The 22,614-nt window shown below is 42.4% G+C and overlaps 1 non-coding gene and 2 pseudogenes across 1 annotated transcript; all 3 read left to right on the top strand.

The window, feature by feature from the left end:
• The first annotated feature begins 211 nt into the window (after positions 1-211).
• LOC140280614 (U5 spliceosomal RNA) lies at positions 212-325 on the top strand. Its single transcript, XR_011909554.1, has one exon. It is a non-coding gene; the product is annotated as a U5 spliceosomal RNA (small nuclear RNA).
• A 308-nt stretch (positions 326-633) lies between these two features.
• On the top strand, positions 634-813 carry LOC140280544 (U2 spliceosomal RNA; annotated as a pseudogene).
• A 21,505-nt stretch (positions 814-22,318) lies between these two features.
• Positions 22,319-22,407, top strand: LOC140280784 (U5 spliceosomal RNA; annotated as a pseudogene).
• Positions 22,408-22,614: the final 207 nt, after the last annotated feature.

The following is a 22,614-nucleotide window of genomic DNA, read 5'->3' as shown; positions in this document are numbered from 1 at the left end:
AATACGGGATTCTCGTGGTGTTTTTGTTGCTGCCTTGTCTTTTGCATAGAGTAAAAGACAAGGCAGCCATCGAATAGGGCCCGATTTTTCCTACTTGGTCAGCCGAGGAGCAAGGGGGGGGGGGCAAACGTCTCAACCAAGCAAAGCTCACCATGGGGAAGGTGGCTATACCAACTAGCCTGATGCCCTGCTCCCGCAGTGACGGATAATCGTACTCTGGTTTCTCTTCATAACATACAAGTCTTTCGCCTTTTACTAAAGACTTCCGTGGAGAGCAGCACTAATGAGTTGTTTCTATTATTGGCAGGCTTTACCTTTGCGGGTGAAGCCCTTTCTGTCTGTGCAAAAGAAATCTTGCTACTTTGCAGAGTGACTTCTCTGAGTAGAGTCGCCTTACTTGTTGCGACTGTGCCGATGTTCGAAGCTGGAGTGCAAAGTTGTTGCTTGAATGGTGCTTGCTGGAGCATGCGGGAGTGCAAAGTTATACCATTTAAAAGGGCTGAAGAGTGCTCAGTGCAGCGGGTGGGCGGAGGTGCAACGTGACACTCTGGCCACCTATGGCCATAAAAAGAACACTGCTACAAGTGCGCATTGTGCCAGCAAGGGCCCTCGGACCTGAAACAGTGGACAGTTATCGCTTCTCGGCCTTTTGGCTAAGATCAAGTGTAGTATCTGTTCTTATCAGTTTAATATGTCCTCTATACGAGGACAACATATTAAATGGATTTTTAAGAATAGGAGTTGAAAAAGAAGCTTGCTCCGTTCACAGCCTCGACCCGGTACTGCAGTGCCGCTGGGAACGGTGCGCTCTCCTCTGCTCTTGTGAAAAAGCAAACAGCGGTGCAGGATGGAAGTTTCAGGGAGCCCAAGATGAAACTTTCTTTTAATCTGCTGAGAAAAGAGAGTGAATGCGAAGTGGACTTTAACACGGCTCTGGGAGCGAGCCGAGTGCGGGCTAACCGGGAGAATTGCTTGAAAGAAACGCGACACCGAATGAGTGGTCAGAACAAAGCCTCAATACGGTGTTCCCGTGGTGTTTGTGGCTGCCTTGTCTTTTGCACAGAGTAAAAGACAAGGCAGCCATCGAATAGATTGTTTCTACTTGGTCAGCCGAGGAGCGGGGGGGGGGGGGGGCAAGCGTCTCAACCAAGCAAAGCTCACCAAGTAGGAACAATCGGGCCCTTTTCGATGGCTGCAACACCTGAAAGAGATATTGATGCGAGACCCGATCAAATGCTTTTTCAAAGTCTAAATTTAAGATGACAAGCCGGGTGTTTCTGTCTCTAGCGTAATCAATGATGTCTCGAATCAGTACGAGGCTGTCGGTGAGTTGTCTCCCTGAGATGGCACAAGCTTGGTCTGGGTGAATTACCTCCTCTAAAACAGAGGACATCCGTGTCGCTAAAACCTTGCTAAAAAGTTTACAGTCAAAGTTTAAAAGTGTGATGGGCCTCCAATTCTTTAGGTCAGTCTTATCGTTTTTTTTATAAAGTAGAGTCACTATTCCCACTCTAAAACTGTCAGGCAGTCGGTCGAGTTTTTCAAAATCTTTAAAAACATCTAAAATGTCTGATGATAAAAGGTCCCAATAGGTCAGATAGAATTCTGCAGGAAGCCCGTCTAAACCCGGAGCTCGACTTCTCTTAAAACCTGTTAGGCATTTTTTTAACTCTAAAGCAGTAAAATTCTGTGTCAAGTGTGCATTCTCTTTTACGGTTTTGTCAACGAATTTTAAGATTTCTGCCGATGTTTCCAAGTGCACTGGTTTCTCTTTGTACATGTTACTATAAAAGGTATGTACAGTTTCAATCATCTCTTGTGTGGATTTTGTTAAAAACCCATCTTCTCTTTTTAGATTTTGAATACACTCCTTTTTATTTATAACTTTCTTTCTTTTTCACCTTCCTCAATTTCCTGCTCCCTGCTTCTTACAAAAATTCCTTTACTCTTTATTTCTGCTAAAACTGACATTTCCTTTTTGACATCTTTGATTTCTTCTTTAAAGTCTATGCCACACTGATTTAGTTTAAAGTAGCGCTGTAAGCGTTTATGTAGTCCCATCATACATCTATTCTCTTTCCTTTTTTTACGTTTACCTTGCTGTTTAAAAAAAGTCTGGGTCGTTTCCTTCACCATTTCCCACCATTGTGCATGTGTTTCGTAGAGGTCTTGAAGGGTCTGCCACTCTTTATAACATTCCCTGTACTGACTGACTATGATTTCATCCTCCAACAGGGAACAGTTGAGTTTCCACAGACCACTTCCTACCGTCACACCAGAAGGGGGTGAAAGGGTGCAGGAGAGCATAAGGTGGTCTGAAAAGAAAACAGGGGTTAATCTAACATCAGTGGGTGGGCAACCTCTAGTAAAGAAATAATCAATGCGAGAGGCTCTGGTGCCATCATGACTAAACCAGGTGAAGCCCTCCTCTCTGGGATGCATGGTTTTAAAACAGTCAGTAAGCTTAAAATCCCTGCATATGCCCTGAAGTAAAATCGAAGTCTTATCCACTTTAAAATCTACCCCTGCTCTTTTTCTATCTTTCCTGCTCAAGATACAGTTAAAATCCCCTCCTACAACTAAAGGTACTTGCCCTAGCATGTAAAGCTGTATATCTTCTAAAAGGTCATACCTTTCATTTTTTCCATTGAAACCATAAATATTTAAGAGGTTAAAGTCTTGCCCCATAAAATTCAAGTGTGCTAAAAGTGCCCGTCCGTCTCTCACCACTGTGCTACCTTTCACCAGAACATGCAGATTTTTAATTAGAATGGCCACACCATCATTTTTATTTTGGTTTGAGCCACTCCATATCGATAAATGGGGCCACATTTCCTCCCATTGTCTATGGTTTTTTAAAAAAGGTAGTCCACATTCTTGTATTAAAAACACATCTGATTTTATGGAGTCTAAGAAGGATAAAATACTCTGGGCTCTTGTCTTTGATTTCACACTTCTCACATTTAGTGTTGAGAAGGTGAGAACCATTAAAAGCATAAAGGAAAGTAGGTATGTCATTTTCGTTTTTCTAAGTTATCAAAACAAATTACACACAGGTTATTTCTTGGGAAACTAGCTCTTCCTTCATTTCTTTAGGTGAAAAGTGAGTAGGGTGATCTATATTTCCTTTTCGGACTCTCGGTGTTGGCCTCTGACGCAATGTTGCATTTAACTTTGAGTCCCTGGGGGTTGATTGCAGAGCTGAAGTTAAAAAGGAGACCTCATTTGGTGAGTCGGAGGGGAAGACTCTAGGTTCTTCCACTGAAGAACTGTCTGAAAGGGACCTAACCCTTCCCCTCTTCTCTGATACCACTGGGGAATCAGAGGCTCAGATGCCGTCCTCTTCGGCTGTTGACCTTCGGGGAGGTGAGTATCTTCACTAGACTCACCTGTCTGCTCTTCCTCCTCATTTAGCGTAGCTCCACCCTCTGCCTGTGAATTCTCACAGACTTCAACACTGAGTGGTGAGGCCTCTACAGGCCCCTCCCCTTTTTGCTCCTCACTTCCAATCCAAGCTTTTGGCGGGAAGTTTGAATTTATTGGGTCAACCTCTTCACTTTGTTCACCAACTGCCACCTTTGGTCCTTCTCTTTGTTGGCTGTGGCTTTACCATCTTTAATTTGTTGGCAAAAGATTTAGGGCAATCTCTGAAGAGGTGATTTAATTCTCCACAGAGATTACATTTCCTGCCATTTGGACACTCTCCAAAAGTTTGCCCAATTTCTCTGCTCTTCCCACATAACACCTTGGTACAAGCCTCAACCAGGTGCCCATGCTCACCACACTTGCGGCAGAACTTGGGCTGCCCCTGGTAGTGGATGTAACCTCGGTTTTCAAGGTGGCCAGAGTGTCGCCCACCCGCTGCACTGAGCACTCTTCAGCCCTTTTAAATGGTATAACTTTGCACTCCCGCATGCTCCAGCAAGCACCATTCAAGCAACAACTTTGCACTCCAGCTTCGAACATCGGCACAGTCGCAACAAGTAAGGCGACTCTACTCAGAGAAGTCACTCTGCACAGTAAGAAGATTTCTTTTGCACAGACAGAAAGGGCTTCACCCGCAAAGGTAAAGCCTGCCAAAAATAGAAACAACTCATTAGTGCTGCTCTCCACAGAAATCTTCATCAGGCTAGTTGGCATAGCCACCTTCCCCATGGTGAGCTTTGCTTGGTTGAGACGCTTGCTCCCCCCCCCCCCCTTGCTCCTCGGCTGACCAACTAGGAACAATCGGGCCCTATTCGATAGCTGCCTTGTCTTTTACTCTGTGCAAAAGACAAGGCAGCAACAAAAACACCACGAGAATCCCGTATTGAGGCTTTGTTCTGATCGCTCATTCGGTGTCGCGTTTCTTTCAAGCAATTCTCCCGGTTAGCCCACACTCGGCTCGCTCCCATAGCCGTGTTAAAGTCTACTTCGCATTCACTCTCTTTTCTCAGCAGACTCTTGGGATTTTATCTATAAAATGAATTCCTTCACTCAAACTATGTTAAAACTGCTTCGTCCTTAATATTTACCATGTCTAGAAAGATTTAAACAAAAAAAACAACGTTGTACTTTGCAGTAAAAGAAAGAGCAAATCTAAAGTTTCAGGAATCCGAGAATAAGCTTACTTTCATGAGTTCTTCACGATTTCGGATTTTGCTATAAAATGAATTCCTTCACTCATACTAAATTAAAACTGCTAAACCGCTAATCTGTTATATGTAAGGCAGATGTCAAATTCACCGAAATAGGATCAAAGGGTATTCGGCCAATCGAGCTGTAGCAGCTTCGGTAAAAGAGTATAAGTTGAAGAGTTTGTGAATAAAGGTGTGCGCACACATAGTGTGCTGTACGAAAATAGGCAGGGAGCAATGCCGGCTGGGGTATATGTTCTTGTATGTTGTCTGACTGTTTGATTTGAATGTGTTGTGTAAGTGTCCTGTTGAATGTTACATGTTTCTGCTTTGACACGCTTCACTGTGGTTGTTAACTGTGTGGTGTGTCCTGAAATGTTATATGTTTGGGCTGTGTGACATGCTTAATGCTTGTCAGTAGCTACCCACTTATTCATATATAGCAACTGACAACATAAGAAGTCCGGACATACTTTGATAGTAGTTGTAGAAGTATCCTTATTGATAATAGATCACTAATTCATAGTGATAGAACAGTAGATGAACAGGTGCTTGCACATGTCTCACGAAAATAAAATGGGTGTATGATTGCTGACGGCAGAGCAATACTGCCAAACTTATGAGTTCTTGTGGCAAACTTGATTCAGTGTCTTGACGTGTATACGCTGTTTCGCTGACTTGATTGTCACAAGAAACAAAGTGTGTTTGATAAGATCCGACCATTTTATTACGGGAGGATCAGTATGTATGGATTCTGATGTGACTGATAAACCCATTCGTATCTTAAGCATAATCTAATACGTGAGACAACGCCCTGGCACACGATAAAAAAAAAAAAGAGAGAGAGCGGTTTTGTGTCCCCACAGTCCATAATGTAGAAAAGAGAGAAAAAGCCTTTCTGATTTGGTGTGTGTGCTCATAGTGCAGAGTGTAGAGAAAAGAAAGCCGTTTTGGTGCCATGGGTGTTGTGACTTACACACACACATTTCTAAATTGAGAAAGGAAATTATTTTAGAGGAAGCACTAGAGTTTAGATCCCACATTTGTTGATAGGCATTCATTTATTTCTTCACTTCTGATGAAGTTTCAACAATAAACAACAAACTTTGTATTATGAGAAAGAACTTCTTCAGCAATAAGCATCTCTCGACATATGACGAAATACAGATTTTCCTATAAAATTAATTCCTTCTATCAGCCTGACTTAAAACTGTTTGTCCTCCTTATTTATCCACTTCAAATCAAGTTTCAACAATTAAAAAAAATTTGTAGTTTGAGAAAGAACAACTTAATCTTCAGCAATCAGTATAAAAAGAGGTGCAAATGCCAACCATACATACCTAAAAGGTGGAGCGGAAGTATTCAGCTGCAAGTAGGTGTGAATGTTCGACCATAATTTGTAAAAAGCGGGTAAGAAAAGGTTCGAATGCCCGACTATATATTAACAAAAGCGGGAGGAGAGGTCTTCGGATGAGAGTGGGTGAGAATTTCCAACCATAATCTATAAAATACGGTGAAAAAAAATATGTGAATGCCTCATAGAACACTAAAAGCGGAAGTGTTCGGCTGCAAGAAGGTGTGAATGTCCGACTATATTTGGTGAAAAGCAGGTGAAGCAAGGTCTGAATGCCCAACCTTACATCATCAAAAGCGAGATCAGAGGTGTTTGGCTGCAAGAAGGCCATAGTTTGCCAAAAGCGGGTAAGGTGCGAATGACCGACTAAATATCAACAAAAGTGGGGGCGGAGGTCTTCGGATGCAAGTGGGTGTGAATATCCCACCATACAAGTATGGTGGAGAGGAAGCTGTGAATGGCCGACCATAGTAAAAGGCGGGTGAGAGAAGGTGCGAATGTCAAACCATACATAATCAAAACAGGGAGCGGAGGTGTTCTGCTGTAAGAAGGTGTGAATGTCCAACCATAGTTGGTAAAAAGCGGGTAAGAAAAGGTTAAAATACCCGACTGTACACAATCAATAGCGGGAGCGGAGTTGTTCGGCTACTAAAAGGTGTGAAAGTCCGACCATGGTTTGTAAAAAGCGGGTAAGAAAAGGTGCAAATGCCCGACAATGTATGATCAAAAGAGGGAGTGGAGGTTTTCGGCTGCAAGAAGGTCTGAATGTCCAACCATAATTTGTAAAAACCGGGGAAGAAAAGGCTCGAAAGCCCGACTATACACCATCAAAAGTGGGAGCGGAGGTGTTCAGCTGCAAGACGGTCTGAATGTCCATCAATAATTGCTAGAAAACATGAAAGAAAATTTTCGAATATCAAACTGCACATGATCATAAGCGGGAGAGGAGGTGTTCAGCTGCAAGAAGGTGTGAATGTCTACCCATAATTACTGAAAAATGGGTAAGAAAATGTGCGAATGCCTAACCATACATCATCAAAAGAGGGAGCGGAGGTGTTCCGCTGTAAGACGGTGTGAATGTCCGACCATAGATGGTAAAAAGCGGGTAAGAAAAGGTTAAATTACCCGACTGTACACAATCAAAAGAGGGAGCGGAGTTGTTCAGCTAAGAGAAGGTGTGAAAGTCCGACCTTGGTTTGTAAAAAGCGGGTAGGAAAGGTTCGTATGCCCGAATATACACCATCAAAAGCGGAAGCTGAGGTGTTCGGCTGCAAGATATTGTGAACGTCCGACCAAAGTTTGTAAAAAGCAGTTAAGAAAAGGTTCGAATATCTAACCAAACATAATCAAAAGCGGGAGCAGAGCTGTTCGACTGGAAGTAGGTGTGAATGTCAGATCATAATTTGCAAAAAGCTGATGAGAAAGGGTGAGAATGCCCGACTATACACCATCAAATGCGGTAGCGGAGTTATTCGGCTGTGAGTAGGTGTGAATCTCCAACCATAATTGCTGAAAAATGTGTTAGAAAAGGTAAAAATGCCGGTCCATACATAATCAAAATCGGGAGAGGTGGTGTTCAGCTACAAGAAGGTCTAAATGTCCATCAATAATTGCTAGAAAACATGAAAGAAAATTTTCGAAAATCAAACCACACATGATCATAAGTGGGAGAGGAGGTGTTCATCTGCAAGATATTGTGAACGTCCGACCAAAGTTTGTAAAAAGCAGTTAAGAAAAGGTTCGAATATCTAACCAAACATAATCAAAAGCGGGAGCAGAGCTGTTCGACTGCAAGTAGGTGTGAATGTCAGATCATAATTTGCAAAAAGCTGATGAGAAAGGGTGAGAATGCCCGACTATACACCATCAAATGCGGTAGCGGAGTTGTTCGGCTGTGAGTAGGTGTGAATCTCCAACCATAATTGCTGAAAAATGTGTTAGAAAAGGTAAAAATGCCGGTCCATACATAATCAAAATCGGGAGAGGTGGTGTTCAGCTGCAAGAAGGTCTAAATGTCCGTCAATAATTGCTAAAAAACATGAAAGAAAATTTTCGAAAATCAAACCACACATGATCATAAGTGGGAGAGGAGGTGTTCAGCTGCAAGAAGGTGTGAATGTCCACCCATAATACCTGAAAAATGGGTAAAAAAAAGGTGCCAATGCCCAACCATACATCATCAAAAGCAGGAGTGCATGTGTTCGGCTACAAGAAGGTGTGAACGTCCAACCAAAGTTTGTAAAAAGCAGTTAAGAAAAGGTTCGAATATCCAACCATACATAATCAAAAGCGGGAGCAGAGCTGTTCGACTGCAAGTAGGTGTGAATGTCAGATCATAATTTGCAAAAAGCTGATGAGAAAGGGTGAGAATGCCCGACTATACACCATCAAATGCGGTAGCGGAGTTGTTCGGCTGTGAGTAGGTGTGAATCTCCAACCATAATTGCTGAAAAATGTGTTAGAAAAGGTAAGAATGCCGGTCCATACATCATCAAAAGCGAGAGAGGTTGTGTTCAGCTGCAAGTAGGTGTGAATGTCCAGCCATAATTACTCACAAACGGGTAAGAAAAGGTAGTATTGCCAGACCATATATGATCAAAACAGGGAGCAGAGGTGGTTCAGCTGCAAGAAGGTTTGAATGTCCGACTAAAGTTCAAATATATTAACAAAAGCGGGAGGAGAGGTCTTCGGATGAGAGTGGTTGAAAATTTCCAACCATAATGTATAAAATGCGGTGAAAAAAAGGTGTGATAGAACACTAAAAGGTGGAGCGGAAGTGTTCGGCTGCAAGAAGGTGTGAATGTCCGACTATATTTGGTGAAAAGCAGGTGAAGCAAGGTCTGAATGCCCAACCTTACATCATCAAAAGCGAGATCAGAGGTGTTTGGCTGCAAGAAGGCCATAGTTTGCCAAAAGCGGGTAAGGTGAGAATGTCCGACTAAATATCAACAAAATTTGGGGCGGAGGTCTTCGGATGCAAGTGGGTGTGAATGTCCGACTATATTTGGTGAAAAGCAGGTGAAGCAAGGTCTGAATGCCCAACCTTACATCATCAAAAGCGAGAACAGAGGTGTTTGGCTGCAAGAAGGCCATAGTTTGCCAAAAGCGGGTAAGGTGCGAATGACCGACTAAATATCAACAAAAGTGGGGGCGGAGGTCTTCGGATGCAAGTGGGTGTGAATATCCCACCATACAAGTATGGTGGAGAGGAAGCTGTGAATGGCCGACCATAGTAAAAGGCAGGTGAGAGAAGGTGCGAATGTCAAACCATACATAATCAAAACAGGGAGCGGAGGTGTTCTGCTGTAAGAAGGTGTGAATGTCCAACCATAGTTGGTAAAAAGCTGGTAAGAAAAGGTTAAAATACCCGACTGTACACAATCAATAGCGGGAGCGGAGTTGTTCAGCTACTAAAAGGTGTGAAAGTCCGACCATGGTTTGTAAAAAGCGGGTAAGAAAAGGTGCGAATGCCCGACAATGTATGATCAAAAGAGGGAGTGGAGGTTTTCGGCTGCAAGAAGGTCTGAATGTCCAACCATAATTTGTAAAAACCGGGGAAGAAAAGGCTCGAAAGCCCGACTATACACCATCAAAAGTGGGAGCGGAGGTGTTCAGCTGCAAGACGGTCTGAATGTCCATCAATAATTGCTAGAAAACATTAAAGAAAATGTTCGAATATCAAACTGCACATGATCATAAGCGGGAGAGGAGGTGTTCAGCTGCAAGAAGGTGTGAATGTCTACCCATAATTACTGAAAAATGGGTAAGAAAAGGTGCGAATGCCTAACAATACATCATCAAAAGAGGGAGCGGAGGTGTTCCGCTGTAAGACGGTGTGAATGTCCGACCATAGATGGTAAAAAGCGGGTAAGAAAAGGTTAAATTACCCGACTGTACACAATCAAAAGAGGGAGCGGAGTTGTTCAGCTAAGAGAAGGTGTGAAAGTCCGACCTTGGTTTGTAAAAAGCGGGTAAGAAAAGGTTCGTATGCCCGAATATACACCATCAAAAGCGGAAGCGGAGGTGTTCGGCTGCAAGATATTGTGAACGTCCGACCAAAGTTTGTAAAAAGCAGTTAAGAAAAGGTTCGAATATCCAACCAAACATAATCAAAAGCGGGAGCAGAGCTGTTCGACTGCAAGTAGGTGTGAATATCAGATCATAATTTGCAAAAAGCTGATGAGAAAGGGTGAGAATGCCCGACTATACACCATCAAATGCGGGAGCGGAGTTGTTCGGCTGTGAGTAGGTGTGAATCTCCGACCATAATTGCTGAAAAATGTGTTAGAAAAGGTAAGAATGCCGGTCCATACATCATCAAAAGCGAGAGAGGTGGTGTTCGGCTGCAAGTAGGTGTGAATGTCCAGCCATAATTACTCACAAACGGGTAAGAAAAGGTAGTATTGCCAGACCATATATGATCAAAACAGGGAGCGGAGGTGGTTCAGCTGCAAGAAGGTTTGAATGTCCGACTAAAGTTCAAATATATTAAAGAAAGTGGGAGGAGAGGTCTTCGGATGAGAGTGGTTGAAAATTTCCGACCATAATGTATAAAATTCGGTGAAAAAAAGGTGTGATAGAACACTAAAAGGTGGAGCGGAAGTGTTCGGCTGCAAGAAGGTGTGAATGTCCGACTATATTGGTGAAAAGCAGGTGAAGCAAGGTCTGAATGCCAAACCTTACATCATCAAAAGCGAGATCAGAGGTGTTTGGCTGCAAGAAGGCCATAGTTTGCCAAAAGCGGGTAAGGTGCGAATGTCCGACTAAATATCAACAAAATTTGGGGCAGAGGTCTTCGGATGCAAGTGGGTGTGAATATCCAACCATACAAGTATGTTGGAGAGGAAGCTGTGAATAGCCGACCATAGTTTGGAAAAAGCGGGTAAGAAAAGGTTTGAATACCCGAACATACACCATCAAAAGAGGGAGCGGAGTTGTTCCGCTGTACGAAGGTGTGAATGTCCGACCATAGTTGGTAAAAAGCGAGTAAGAAAAGGTTAAAATACCCGACTGTACACAATCAATAGCGGGAGCGGATGTGTTCGGCTACAAGAAGGTGTGAAAGTCCGACCATGGTTTGTAAAAAGCGGGTAAGAAAAGGTGCGAATGTCCGACAATGTGTGATCAAAAGAGAGAGCGGAGGTTTTCGGATACAAGAAGGTTTGAATGTCCCACCATAGTTTGTAAAAAGCGGGTAAGAAAAGGTTCGAATGCCCAACTATACACCATCAAAAGCGGGAGCAGAGGTGTTCCGCTGTAAGACGGTGTGAATGTCCGACCATAGTTGGTAAAAAGCGGGTAAGAAAAGGTTAAAATACCCGACTGTACACAATCAATAGCGGGAGCGGAGTTGTTCGGCTACTAAAAGGTGTGAAAGTCCGACCCTGGTTTGTAAAAAGCGGGTAAGAAAAGGTTCGAATGCCCGAACATACACCATCAAAAGAGGGAGCGGAGGTGTTCCGCTGTAAGACGGTGTGAATGTCCGATCATAGTTGGTAAAAAGCGGGTAAGAAAAGGTTAAAATACCCGACTGTACACAATCAAAAGAGGGAGCGGAGTTGTTCAGCTAAGAGAAGGTGTGAAAGTCCGACCATGGTTTGTAAAAAGCGGGTAAGAAAAGGTTCGTATGCCCGAATATACACTATCAAAACCGGAAGTGTAGGTGTTCGGCTGCAAGAAGGTGTGAACGTCCGACCAAAGTTTGTAAAAAAGCAGTTAAGAAAAGGTTCGAATATCTAACCAAACATAATCAAAAGCGGGAGCAGAGCTGTTCGACTGCAAGTAGTTGTGAATGTCAGATCATAATTTGCAAAATGCTGATGAGAAAGGGTGAGAAATCCCGACTATACACCATCAAATGCGGTAGCGGAGTTGTTCGGCTGTGAGTAGGTGTGATTCTCCAACCATAATTGCTGAAAAATGTGTTAGAAAAGGTAAGAATGCCGGTCCATACATCATCAAAAGCGGGAGAGGTGGTGTTCGGCTGCAAGTAGGTGTGAATGTCCATTAATAATTGGTTTAAAACATGAAAGAAAATTTTCGAATATCAAACCTTACATGATCATTAGCGGGAGAGGAGGTGTTCAGCTGCAAGAAGATGTGAATATCCACCCATAATTACTGAAAAATGGGTAGGAAAAGATGCGAATGTCCAACCATAAATCATCAAAAGCAGGAGTGGAGTTGTTCAGCTACAAGAAGGTATGAAAGTCCAACCATGGTTTGTAAAAAGCGGGTAAGAGAAGGTTCGAATACCCGAATATATACCATCAAAAGCGGAAGCGGGGGTGTTCGGCTGCAAGAAGGTGTGAACGTCCGACCAAAGTTTGTAAAAAGCAGTTAAGAAAAGGTTTGAATATCCAACCGAACATAATCAAAAGCGGGAGCAGAGCTGTTCGACTGCAAGTAGGTGTGAATGTCAGATCATAATTGCTGAAAAATGTGATAGAAAAGACTAGAATGCCGGACAATACATCATCAAAAGCGGGAGCAGAGGTGTTCAGGTGCAAGAAGGTCTGAATGTCCGACCAATAATTACTGAAAAATGGGTAAGAAAAGGTGCGAATCCCAAATCATACATCATCAAAAGCAGGAGCGGATGTGTTCGGCTACAAGAAGGTTTGAATGTTCAACCATAGTAAGTAATAGGTGGGTAAGAAAAGGCTCGAATGCCTGACTATACACCATCAAAAGCGGAAGCGGAGGTGTTCGGCTGCAAGACGGTGTGAACGTCCAACCAAAGTTTGTAAAAAGCATTAAGAAAATGTTCGAATATCCAACCAAACATAATCAAAAGCGGGAGCAGAGCTGTTCGACTTCGAGTAGGTGTGAATATCAGATCATAATTTGCAAAAAGCTGATGAGAAAGGGTGAGAATGCCCGACTATACACTATCAAATGTGGGAGCGGAGGTGTTCGTCTGTGAGTAGGTGTGAATGTCCGACCATAATTGCTGAAAAATGTGTTAGAAAAGGTAAAAATGCCGGACCATATATCATCAAAAGCGGGAGAGGTTGTGTTCGGCTGCAAGAAGGTGTGAATGTCCAGCCATAATTACTCACAAACGGGTAAGAAAAGGTACTATTGCCCGACAATGTATGATCAAAAGAGGAGCGGAGGTTTTCGGCTGCAAGAAGGTCTGAATGTCCACCCATAATTACTGAAAAATGGGTAAGACAAGGTGCGAAAGCCCAACCGCACATGATCATAAGTGGATGAGAAGGTGTTCGACTGCAAGTAGGTGTGAATGTAAGATCATAATTTGTAAAAAGCGGGTAAGAAAAGGTAAGAATGCCCAACCATAAATTATCAAAAGCGGCAGCAGAGTTTTGGCTGGTATTTATCAATGTCTAGATAGATTTCAACAAAAAACAACGTTGTACTTTGCAGTAAAAGAAAGTGCAAATCAAAAGTTTTAGGAATCCGAGAATAAGCTTATTTTCATGAGTTCTGCACGATTTCGGATTTTATGTATAAAATGAATTTCTTCACGCAAACTAAGTTAACACTGCTTTGTCCTTCATATTTATCAATGTCTAGATCGACTTCAACAAAGAACAACATTGTATTTTGCAGTAGAAGAAAGAGCAAAACTGAAGGATCAGGAATCCGAGAATAAGCTTCTTTTCATACGTTCTGCATGATTTGGGATTTTATCTATAAAATCAATTCCTTCACTCAAACTATGTTAAAACGGCTTTTACCTTCATATTTATCAATGTCTCGATAGATTTAAACAAAAAAACAACGTTGTACTTTGCAGTAAAAGAAAGAGCCAATCAAAAGTTTTAGGAATCCGAGAATAAGCTTATTTTCATGAGTTCTGCACGATTTCAGATTTTATGTATAAAATGAATTCATTCACTCAAACCAAGTTAAAACTGCTTTTTCATTCATATTTATCAATGTCTAGATCGACTTCAACAAAGAACAACATTGTATTTTGCAGTAGAAGAAAGAGCAAAACTGAAGGATCAGGAATCCGAGAATAAGCTTATTTTCTTATGGGCAAGTGGGAACTGCTTTGTCCTTCATATTTATCAATGTGTAGATGGATTTCAACTTCTTCTACTGCAAAGTCCAATGTTTTTCTTTGTTGAAGTCGATCTAGACATTGATGAATATGGAAGGACAAAGCAGTTTTAACTTGGTTTGAGCAAAGCAATTCATTTTATAGCAAAATCCTAAATCGTGCAGAACTCATGAAAGCAGGCTTATACTCGGATTCCTGAAACTTTAGATTTGCTCTTTCTTTTACTGCAAAGTACAACGTTGTTTTTTTGTTTAAATCTTTCTAGACATGGTAAATATGAAGGACAAATCAGTTTTAACATAGTTTGAGTGAAGTAATGCATTTTATAAGCAAAATCCCAAATCATGCAGAACTCACGAAAAGCTTTTTCTCGCTTTTCACTGCTTTTTACAAACTTTGGTCGGACGTTCACACCTTCTTGCATCCGAACACCTCCGCTTCCGCTTTTGATGATGTATATTCGGGCATTCGAACCTTTTATTACCCGCTTTTTACAAACCATTGTCGGACTTTCACACCTTCTTGCAGCCGAACACCACCTCTCCCGCTTTTGATGATGTATGGTCCAGTATTCTTACCTTTTCTAACACATTTTTCAGCAATTATGGTCGGACATTCACACCTACTCACAGCTGGACACCTCCGCTCCCGCTTTTGATCATACAATGTCGGGACATCGCTCCTTGTCTTACCAGCTTTTTACAAACTTTAGTCGAACATTCAAACCTTCTTGCAGCTGAACCACCTCCGCTCCCTGTTTTGATCATATATGGTCTGGCAATATTACCTTTTCTTACCCGTTTGTGAGTAATTATGGCTGGACATTCACACCTACTTGCAGCCGAACACAACCTCTCTCGCTTTTGATGATGTATGGACCGGCATTTTTACCTTTTCTAACACATTTTTCAGCAATTATGGTCGGAGATTCACACCTACTCACAGCCGAACAACTCCGCTCCCGCATTTGATGATGTATAGTCGGGCATTCTCACCCTTTCTCATCAGCTTTTTGCAAATTATGATCTGACATTCACACCTACTTGCAGTCGAACAGCTCTGCTCCCGCTTTTGATTATGTTTGGTTGGATATTCGAACCTTTTCTTAACTTCTTTTTACATATTTTGGTTGGACGTTCACACCTTCTTGTAGCCGAACACTTCCACTCCTGCTTTTGATGATGTATGGTTGGGCATTCACACCTTTTTTTTGCCCATTTTTCAGGAATTATGGGTGGACATTCACACCTTGCAGCTGAACAGCTCCTATCCCACTTATGATCATGTGCGGTTTGATTTTCGAAAAGTTTCTTTCATGTTTTCTAGCAATTATTGATGGACATGTAGACCTTCTTGCAGCTGAACACCTCCGCTCCCGCTTTTGATCATACATTGTCAGGCATTCGCACCTTGTCTTACCCACTTTTTACAAACTTTAGTCGAACAGTCACACCTTTTTGCAGCCGAACACCACCTCTACCGCTTTTGATGATGTATGGTCCAGCATTCTTACCTTTTCTAACACATTCTTCAGCAATTATGGTCGGACATTAACACCTACTCAGAGCCGAACACCTCCGCTCCCGCATTTGATTGTCTATAGTCGGGCATTCTACAGCGGAAAAGACTCATTCTTATGTTTGGTTAGATATTCGAACCTTTTCTTAACTGCTTTTTACAAACTTTGGTCGGACGTTCACAATATCTTGCAGCCGAACACCTCCGCTTCCGCTTTTGATGGTGTATATTCGGGCATACGAACCTTTTCTTACCCGCTTTTTACAAACCAAGGTCGGACTTTCACACCTTCTCTTAGCTGAGCAACTCCGCTCCCTCTTTTGATTGTGTACAGTCGGGTAATTTAACCTTTTCTTACCCGCTTTTTACCATCTATGGTCGGACATTCACACCGTCTTACAGCGGAACACCTCCGCTCCCTCTTTTGATGATGTATGGTTAGGCATTCGCACCTTTTCTTACCCATTTTTCAGTAATTATGGGTAGACATTCACACCTTCTTGCAGCTGAACACCTCTCCTGCTTATGATCATGTGCAGTTTGATATTCGAAAATTTTCTTACATGTTTTCTAGCAATTATTGATGGACATTCAGACTGTCTTGAAGCTGAACACCTCCGCTCCCACTTTTGATGGTGTATAGTCGGGCTTTCGAGCCTTTTCTTCCACGGTTTTTACAAATTATGGTTGGACATTCAGACCTTCTTGCAGCCGAAAACCTCCACTCCCTCTTTTGATCATACATTGTCGGGCATTCGCACCTTTTCTTACCCGCTTTTTACAAACCATGGTCGGACTTTCACACCTTCTTGTAGCCGAACAACTCCGCTCCCGCTATTGATTGTGTACAGTCGGGTATTTTAACCTTTTCTTACACGCTTTTTACCAACTATTGTTGGACATTCACACCGTCTTACAGCGGAACACCTCCGCTCCCTCTTTTGATGGTGTATGTTCGGGCACTCGAACCTTTTCTTACCCGCTTTTTACAAACTATGGTCAGACATTCAAACCTTCTTGTAGCCGAACACATCCACTCCTGCTTTTGATGATGGGTATTCAAACCTACTTGTTGCCCGCTTTTCATTAATTATGGGTGGACATACACACCTTGTCGCAGCCAAACACCTCCGCTCCCTGTTTTGATCATGTATGATTGGACATTCGCACCTTTTCTCACCCGCTTTTTACTATGGTCGGCCATTCACAGCTTTCTCTCCACCATACTTGTATGGTGGGATATTCACACCCACTTGCATCCGAAGACCTCCGCCCCCACTTTTGTTGATATTTAGTCGGTCATTCGCAGCTTACCCGCTTTTGGCAAACTATGGCCTTCTTGCAGCCAAACACCTCTGATCTCGTTTTTGATGATGTAAGGTTGGGCATTCAGACCTTGCTTCACCTGCTTTTCACCAAATATAGTCGAACAGTCACACCCTCTTGCAGCCGAACACTTCTGCTCCACCTTTTAGTGTTCTATGGGGTATTCACACCTTTTTTTTCACCGCATTTTATTGATTATGGTTGGAAATTCTCACCCACTCTTATCCGAAGACCTCTCCTCCTGCTTTTGTTAATATATAGTCGGGCATTCAAACCTTTTCTTACCCGCTTTTTACAAATTATGGTCGAACATTCACACCTACTTGCAGCCGAACACCTCCGCTCCCGCTTTTGATGGTGTATAGTCGGGCTTTCGAGCCTTTTCTTCCCCGGTTTTTACAAATTATGGTTGTACATTCAGACCTTGCAGCCGAAAACCTCCGCTCCCTCATTTGATCATACATTGTCAGGCATTCGCACCTTGTCTTACCCGCTTTTTATAAACTTTAGTCAGACATTCACACCTTGCAGCTGAACCACCTCCTCTCCCTGTTTTGATAATGTATGGTCTGGCAATACTACCTTTTCTTACCGGTTTGTGAGTAATTATGGCTGGACATTCACACCTACTTGCAGCCGAACACCACTTTTCCCGCTTTTGATGATGTATGGTCCGGCATTCTAGTCTTTTCTAACACATTTTTCAGCAATTATGGTTTGACATTCACACCTACTCACAGCCGAACACTTCCGCTCCCGCATTTGATGGTGTATAGTCGGGCATTCTCACCCTTTCTCATCAGCTTTTTGCAAATTATGATCTGACATTCACACCTACTTGCAGTCGAACAGCTCTGCTTCCGCTTTTGATTATGTTTGGTTGGATATTCGAAACTTTTCTTGACTGCTTTTTACAAACTTTGGTTGGACGTTCACACCTTCTTGCAGCCGAACACCTCCGCTTCCGCTTTTGATGGTATATATTCGGGCATTCGAACCTTTTCTTACCCGCTTTTTACAAACCATGGTCGGACTTTCACACCTTCTTGTAGCCGAACAACTCCGCTCCCGCTATTGATTGTGTACAGTCGGGTATTTTAACCTTTTCTTACCCGCTTTTTACCAACTATTGTTGGACATTCACACCGTCTTACAGCGGAACACCTCCGCTCCCTCTTTTGATGGTGTATGTTCGGGCACTCGAACCTTTTCTTACCCGCTTTTTACAAACTATGGTCAGACATTCAAACCTTCTTGTAGCCGAACACCTCCGCTCCCGCTTTTGATGGTGTATAGTCGGGCTTTCGAGCCTTTTCTTCCCCGGTTTTTACAAATTATGGTTGTACATTCAGACCTTGCAGCCGAAAACCTCCGCTCCCTCATTTGATCATACATTGTCAGGCATTCGCACCTTGTCTTACCCGCTTTTTATAAACTTTAGTCAGACATTCACACCTTGCAGCTGAACCACCTCCTCTCCCTGTTTTGATAATGTATGGTCTGGCAATACTACCTTTTCTTACCGGTTTGTGAGTAATTATGGCTGGACATTCACACCTACTTGCAGCCGAACACCACTTTTCCCGCTTTTGATGATGTATGGTCCGGCATTCTAGTCTTTTCTAACACATTTTTCAGCAATTATGGTTTGACATTCACACCTACTCACAGCCGAACACTTCCGCTCCCGCATTTGATGGTGTATAGTCGGGCATTCTCACCCTTTCTCATCAGCTTTTTGCAAATTATGATCTGACATTCACACCTACTTGCAGTCGAACAGCTCTGCTCCCGCTTTTGATTATGTTTGGTTGGATATTCGAAACTTTTCTTCACTGCTTTTTACAAACTCTGGTTGGACGTTCACACCTTCTTGCAGCCGAACACCTCCGCTTCCGCTTTTGATGGTATATATTCGGGCATTCGAACCTTTTCTTACCCGCTTTTTACAAACCATGGTCGGACTTTCACACCTTCTTGTAGCCGAACAACTCCGCTCCCGCTATTGATTGTGTACAGTCGGGTATTTTAACCTTTTCTTACCCGCTTTTTACCAACTATTGTTGGACATTCACACCGTCTTACAGCGGAACACCTCCGCTCCCTCTTTTGATGGTGTATGTTCGGGCATTCGAACCTTTTCTTCCCCGGTTTTTACAAAATTATTGTTGGACATTCAGACCTTCTTGCAGCTGAACACCTCCACTCCCGCTTTTGATGATGTATAGTCGGGCTTTCGAGCCTTTTCTTCCCCGGTTTTTACAAAATTATTGTTGGACATTCAGACCTTCTTGCAGCCGAAAACCTCCGCTCCCTCTTTTGATGGTGTATGTTCGGGCATTCGAACCTTTTCTTACTCGCATTTTACGAACTATGGTCGGACATTCAAACCTTCTTTTAGCCGAACACATCCACTCCTGCTTTTGATGATGTATGGTTGAGCATTCGCACCTTTTCTTACCAATTTTTTACAAACTATGGTCGGACATTCACACCTTCTTGCAGCTGAACACCTCCTCTCCCGCTTATGATGATGTGTGGTTTGATATTCGAAAATTTTCGTTCATGTTTTCTAGCAATTATTGATGGACATTCAGACCTTCTTGCAGCTGAACACCTCCGCTCCCGCTTTTGATGATGTATAGTCGGGCTTTCTAGCCTTTTCTTCCCAGATTTTTACAAAATATGGATGGACATTCAGACCTTGTTTCAGCCGAAAACCTCCGCTCCCTCTTTTGATCATACATTGTCGGGCATTCGCACCTTTTCTTACCCGCTTTTTACAAACCATGGTCGGACTTTCACACCTTTTAGTAGCGGAACAACTCTGCTCCCGCTATTGATTGTGTACAATCGGGTATTTTAACCTTTTCTTACCCGCTTTTTGCCAACTATGGTCGGACATTCACACCTTCTTACAGCGGAACACCTCCGCTCCCTCCTTTAATGGTGTATGTTCGGGCATTCGAACCTTTTCTTACCCGCTTTTTACAAACTATGGTCAGACATTCACACCTTCTTGCAGCCGAACACTTCAGCTCTACCTTTTAGTGTTCTATGGGGTATTCACACCTTTTTTTTCACCGCATTTTATAGATTATGGTTGTAAATTCTCACCCACTCTTATCCGAAGACCTCTCCTCCTACTTTGGTTAATATATAGTCGGGCATTCGAACCTTTTCTTACCCGCTTTTTACAAATTATGGTCGAACATTCACACCTACTTGCAGCCGAACACCTCCGCTCCCGCTTTTGATGGTGTATAGTCGGGCTTTCGAGCCTTTTCTTCCCCGGTTTTTACAAATTATGGTTGGACATTCAGACCTTGCAGCCGAAAACCTCCGCTCCCTCTTTTGATCATACATTGTCAGGCATTCGCACCTACTTGCAGCCGAATACTTCCGCTCCACCTTTTAGTGATGTATGGTTGGCATTTGCACCTTTTCTTACCCTTTCTTACCCTACTGATTGCTTAAGATTAAGTTGTTTTTTCTCAAACTACAACATTTTTTTAATTGTTGAAACTTGATTTGAAGTGGATAAATAAGGAGGACAAACAGTTTTAAGTCAGGCTGATAGAAGGAATTAATTTTATAGCAAAATCTGTATTTCGTCATATGTCGAGAGATGCTTATTGCTGAAGAAGTTCTTTCTCATTCTACAAAGTACAACGTTGTTTATCGTTGAAACTTGATTAGACATGAATAAATATGAAGGACAAAGCAGTCTTAACTTGGTTAGAGTTAAGGAATTCGTTTTATAGGAGAATCCGAATTCGTGCACAACTCGTAAAATAGAGCTTATTTTCGGATTCCTGAAGAATGAGTCTGGTTCTTTCTCATAATACAAAGTTTGTTGTTTATTGTTGAAACTTCATCAGAAGTGAAGAAATAAATGAATGCCTATCAACAAATGTGGGATCTAAACTCTAGTGCTTCCTCTAAAATAATTTCCTTTCTCAATTCAGAAATGTGTGTGTGTAAGTCACAACACCCGTGACACCAAAACGGATTTCTTTTCTCTCTTTTCTCTACACTCTGCACTGTGATCACACACACCAAATCAGAAAGGCTTTTTTCTCTCTTTTCTACATTATGGACTGTGGGGACACAAAACCGCTCTCTCTTTTTTTTTTTTGATTGTGTGCCAGGGCGTATTAGATTATGCTTACGATACGAATGGGTTTATCAGTCACATCAGAATCCATACATACTGATCCTCCCGTAATAAAATGGTCGGATCTTATCAAACACACTTTGTTTCTTGTGACAATCAAGTCAGCGAAACAGCGCTGACAGCACGTCAAGACACTGAATCAAGTTTGCCACAAGAACTCATAAGTTTGGCAGTATTGCTCTGCCGTCAGCAATCATACACCCATTTTATTTTCGTGAGACATGTGCAGGCACCTGTTCATCTACTGTTCTATCACTATGAAGTAGTTTATCTATTATCAATAAGGATACTTCTACAACTACTATCAAAGTATGTCCAGACTTCTTATGTTGTCAGTTGCTATATATGAATAAGTGGGTAGCTACTGACAAGCATTAAGCATGTCACACAGCCCAAACCTATAACATTTCAGGACACACCACACAGTTAACAACCACAGTGAAGTGTCAAAGCCCAAACATGTAACATTCAACAGGACACTTACACAACACATTCAAATCAAACAGTCAGACAACATACAAGAACATATACCCCAGCCGGCATTGCTCCCTGCCTATTTTCCTACAGCTCACTATGTGTGCGCACACCTTTATTCACAAACTCTTCAACTTATACTCTTTTACCGAAGCTGCTACAGCTCGATTGGCCGAATACCGAATAATCCTAATTCGGTGAATTTGACATCTGCCTTACATGTAACAGATTAGCGGTTTAGCAGTTTTAATTTAGTTTGAGTGAAGGAATTCATTTTATAGCAAAATCCGAAATCGTGAAGAACTCATGAAAGTAAGCTTATTCTCGGATTCCTGAAACTTTAGATTTGCTATTTCTTTTACTGCAAAGTACAACGTTGGTTTTTTTGTTTAAATCTTTCAAGACATGGTAAATATGAAGGACAAAGCAGTTTTAACATAGTTTGAGTGAAGGAATTCATTTTATTGATAAAATCCCAAGAGTCTGCTGAGAAAAGAGAGTGAATGCGAAGTAGACTTTAACACGGCTCTGGGAGCGAGCCGAGTGCGGGCTAACCGGGAGAATTGCTTGAAAGAAACGCGACACCGAATGAGCGGTCAGAACAAAGCCTCAATACGGTTTTCCCGTGGTGTTTTTGTTGCTGCCTTGTCTTTTGCACAGAGTAAAAGACAAGGCAGCCATCGAATAGGGCCCGATTGTTCCTACTTGGTCAGCCGAGGAGCAAGGGGGGGGGGCAAGCGTCTCAACCAAGCAAAGCTCACCATGGGGAAGGTGGCTATGCCAACTAGCCTGATGCCCTGCTCCCGCAGTGACGGATAATCGTACTCTGGTTTCTCTTCATAACGTACAAGTCTTTCGCCTTTTACTAAAGACTTCATTACGGTGAAAAAAAATATGTGAATGCCTCATAGAACACTAAAAGCGGAAATGTTATAGTTTGAGAAAAAACAACTTAATCTTAAGCAATCAGTAGGGTAAGAAAGGGTAAGAAAAGGTGCAAATGCCAACCATACATCACTAAAAGGTGGAGCGGAAGTATTCGGCTGCAAGTAGGTGCGAATGCCTGACAATGTATGATCAAAAGAGGGAGCGGAGGTTTTCGGCTGCAAAGTCTGAA

The sequence above is a fragment of the Leuresthes tenuis genome, unplaced genomic scaffold (assembly GCF_036924035.1).
Source record: "Leuresthes tenuis unplaced genomic scaffold, fLeuTen1.0.hap1 SCAF_21, whole genome shotgun sequence".
Lineage (NCBI taxonomy): Eukaryota > Metazoa > Chordata > Actinopteri > Atheriniformes > Atherinopsidae > Leuresthes > Leuresthes tenuis.
Note: the sequence above shows the minus strand (reverse complement) of the source record. Positions and strands in the feature narration are given on the sequence as shown.